We start from the raw sequence: 4,343 nt of genomic DNA on the forward strand, positions 1-4,343 counted from the left end.
ATCCCATTAGTAGTTGTGTGTCCTTACTGGTATCTTTTAAACATTCGATTATATACAAACGGGACAGAGACAAAGTAATAATCCCATTTTAAGGTGTCTTGCATTTTAATTTACTGAACAGATAAATTGAAAGGCTCTGATTCAGAGCCCCTGCAGTTCGTGCTAATTAGAACCACAACAATGCTCCTGAGTCCTGGGCACTACACTGAGCACACGTTCAGCTGGGCTCTGACTTTGTTAAGCACGACTTCTTGTTGCAGTTGAGCTCAGAGCTAGATATGATCTCCATATTCTACCGCAATAAGTAGTCTGAAACTTAGTAAATAGTACACAGTTTTTAACTGAAGTCAGGTTGTTAAAAAATTAAACCAGCACCCTGTCACCGAAACTTACCCCGGTCTTCCGCGCGACAAGCGGGGGTACTCAACACTGTACTAACAAGGAGCGGTTGTCTGCAGTTGAGCGTGAGCTCTGATTACTGTCAGCAGACATTTCTTCATTTCCAATGACGTTTTCTTCTGCTCTCAGCTTTTTACCGGTCATAAATGCTCAAGAAGTAATTCATTTGAGTTTGAAGTCTGTCTCTGTTACCTTCGGTCCTGATAAAGAAAAGCCGTGCGTGGGAGACTCCCTCTCTGAAGAAGTTTGCCGTCACCCTGCAAGAAAAGAGAGCCATCATTCACCGAAACAGCCACTAAGACAAATAACATTAAACACGTGAAATGCGAGATGCTGTGGAAATGTTTTCTACTTAGAGATTCTGTCGTTTCTACTCTAACGAGAGAGGCTCTTTGTCGGAAGTACGATTTGAACAAACGTCTCCAGGGGAAACTGCGACCTCAATGCAACGCCTTAGACCACCAGGCATCCTGTCTGTGGCTCTTATATTGCATTATATGTTTTATTTATTTCTACTTGTTGATAGGAAAAAAAGTGAAATCGTGTAATTTGGGAAATGTATTTTTTTCATGGGGAAAACTAGCCTGAGCAAATGTAAAGTTAAGAGCAGCGCTCAATAAAAACCATCAAAGCCGAAAGCGCTTCTTATGCGGATCAGTATATTCCGATGCCGGTGGTTCTGCAGAAGAAATAAGAAAAGCCGAACTCAAAGCACTGTGTTGCCATTACGGGTACTTTGGCTGCAGCTGCTTTAAGATCTACTCAGCGGGCACAGAAAGTTGTATGAGGTCAGACAGGTTTGCGCTGTCTAAATAACAGTGTGCGAATTTAAACTTATTTAAATAAGATTATTTACAATGTAATACATGCTCCAAAAGCGTTAATACTGCACTGGCTGCTATTTGAAACGCCTTTAGAAATGACGCGTAATAGAGATTGATGCAGCTGGCTTTTATGCTTCACAATACATTGCAATCAGGAAAATAAACCAATTAGAAATATGCAATACAACGTCTTTGAGTTCGGCTATTTTTATTTCTTCTGCAGAACAACTGGTATGGGAATGTACTGATCTGCATAATTCGCGCTTTCGGTTTCTGATCGTTTTTATTGAGCGCTGCTCTGAACTTTTGCTTGTGCTAGTTTTCCACATGAAAAAAAAAGAGATTTCCCTAATTACACGATTTCACTTTTTTTCTTATCAACGAGTAGAAATAAATAAATTACATATAATTCAATATAAAAGCCACAGGCGAGTTGACTGGGGGTCTAAGGCGTTGCGTTCAGGTCACAGTTTCCCCTCGGGTTTTTTGTTCGAATCCCACTTCTGAAAAAAAGGTTTTCTCGTTTTTCTCTGTGAAAAGACAATCAAGTTCTTAACAAATTTCATATATTAGACTTCCGCAATACGTTCTGGCTTTAACAGGAAACTGTGCGCTTCCACAGAAAGAGTAACAAGAGGAGACGTTTCCATGTTACTTGTAGACTTAGATAAAGGAACGTGGCGGTGAATGAAAGAGGCACAGACGGGATTTGGACCCGCGATCTTCGGTTTACGAGACCGACGCCTTACCACTTTGCCACCGTGCCTTCGCTGGAAGTGGGGTCAGCTTACTATATGTTGAATCAACCCTAGTAATTTTACTGTTGTAATAGAGGAACAAGAGGCGCAGTCGGTAGAGCTTGCGACCCTTAAGTTCAAAATCGTTGATTCATGGGTTGTTTGTGTCCTTTCTGATCCCTCTAATCTTTTAGTAGGACAGTGCAAGCAGGACGTGATAGGGTACAGTGACTCCCAATGTCATATGAGCTTTGTGTAATTTAGCTTTCTTAACGCTATGGGGCTCGATTCAAATATCGCTGTGAAAGGTTTTTTCTAGATTGAGGGTGATCTGCTCACCTGCTCACTGATCTGCTCACTGTAATTATAAACACCTGAGCGTTTACTGTTTACTGTTGTGTTACTGTGATAAAGGAACACCGCACTTTATCAAAATACTGCTGCTTCCTAATTTTACATAATGGTATTTAGACCGGGGAGAGTGACTGCATTCCAAGAGGCTAAAAGTTGATTTCACAAAGCCCCCATTTAATAAAATACATTAGAAACCGCAAGGAAAACAGTATGTTTTAATAAGTCTTCTCCTGGTTTTATATTATTATAGTCTTTCACATTTGAATGCATACCTTACCGAAAATCTTACCTAGATTACAGGCAACACAAACAGTTCTTAATGCACAAAGTCTATTTATAGTTGACTTTCTGCTAATCACATCTAATAGTTCATGAATCTTCCTGCCCATCATGTGTCTGCTAAGCAGTTTCTCCATTTTCCTCCTCCTGTCATTGTCAGCAAGCACATCAAGATGGGAAAATGTAACAGGGAAAAAGAGTAGCTGGTAGGAGTGGGATTTGAACCAAAACCTCGATCTAGAGACAAGAATACCCATGAGAGCTAGAAAAACAGAAGTCCTTAATCAGGGTGCGTTAGAACACTCAACCATCCTGACAAGCAACTGGTAGGAGTGGGATTTGAACCCACACCTCGATCTGGAGACAAGAATACCCGTGAGAGCTAGAAAAACACAAGTCTTTGATCATGGTGCTTTGGTGGTGGTGGAGGGGAGTCCCCATTACCTGTAAAGTGCTTTGAATGGTGCTTTAGAACACTCAACCATCCTGACAAGTGATGGATGAATGGAGGTGTATTGAATACACCAGTAGTTCACCAACCTGAGTTGCTTTGCTGGAGAAGTGCCATGTTACATGTTGTAAACGTCAAACGTACAAACGTGTTGTACTTTCCAACCTTTGAGTAATATTTTCCAGAGCTAGGGCGCAGTTGTCTTCACAATCTGGATTATCTCAAAAGCAATGATGTCTGTGTAAAACAGATTTTATTTTCGGGAACCGACGTTGTATTGCATATTTCTAATTGATTTGTTTTCATTATTGTAATGTATAGTGGAGCATAAAAAAACATCTGCAAAAATCTCTATTACGCGTCTTTGGCATTTCAAATAGTAGCGAGAGCGAGGATCAAACCCCCCTCTTGGCGATAGTTGCCTCACGCTCTGAACAACCAAGTCCTGCTTATTCCCGCTGTGGGTCGTGGATGGTGTGTTTTGGTATTTACTCGAAATTACGGAGGATACATGGGACTGCATTTACCTGATAACATACCATGATCTCTAGTACCTAATGAGCTTTGATAATTCAGCTTGCTTATCGCTTTGGGCTCAATTCAAAAGTTGCAGTGAAAGCAGGAGCTGAGCAGGATTCTGTTTAAATGGGGCCAGATCTGTTCACAAGCGGGGAAACACTTCAGCGTTTACTAATTGAAGACCACAATCCGCTAAAACACCCCTGTTTCTTAGACTAAAAGAAGCTAAAAGCATTTTTGAACATGGGTTATATTGTAAATACTGTTATTAAAAAGCTTATTCGCATACTGTCTGTTATTTAGACGGTGCAAAACAGGCTGCCCTTATAAAACTTTCTGTGCCCGTTTTGACCAAGGAGAAAGTATTTTCTGATGGAGCGCTATGCGAAAAGATTTAATTAGCTTTACCCCTGCCAATGATTCAGCATGAAGAAGTAAAAGTTTCAAAGCGAAAGGCAGCTCGCTAACACAGCCAATATTAAATGTACTTGCCGGCACACTATCACGTGCATTGGCTCAGAAGTGATCTCGGCAATGTTCCCAAAGTAAAGCTGAAAGTGCCAAAGAGCATTTCTGTTGAGAAAACTGCCTTGATGTTAAGCTTAGAAAGCCTGTCTTTTAGATGTTCTATCTCTAAACACCTTGTGCAGCCTCCCAACAGACTAACAAATATTTTTTTTGAGAAATGGGCACACACCCGGAAGACAATAACGTTTATCTACATTCGAGTATGTGAATAACAATTTAACAGAAAAAAGTTTGTAAATGAGATTTTGCAAA

At 40.6% G+C, this 4,343-nt stretch overlaps 1 non-coding gene across 1 annotated transcript; it reads right to left on the minus strand.

The window, feature by feature from the left end:
• Window positions 1-1,917: 1,917 nt before the first annotated feature.
• On the minus strand, window positions 1,918-1,989 carry trnat-cgu (transfer RNA threonine (anticodon CGU)). Its single transcript has one exon. It is a non-coding gene; the product is annotated as a tRNA-Thr (tRNA).
• Window positions 1,990-4,343: the final 2,354 nt, after the last annotated feature.

This window comes from Lepisosteus oculatus, chromosome 14 (genome assembly GCF_040954835.1).
Source record: "Lepisosteus oculatus isolate fLepOcu1 chromosome 14, fLepOcu1.hap2, whole genome shotgun sequence".
In the NCBI taxonomy this organism is placed as follows: domain Eukaryota; kingdom Metazoa; phylum Chordata; class Actinopteri; order Semionotiformes; family Lepisosteidae; genus Lepisosteus; species Lepisosteus oculatus.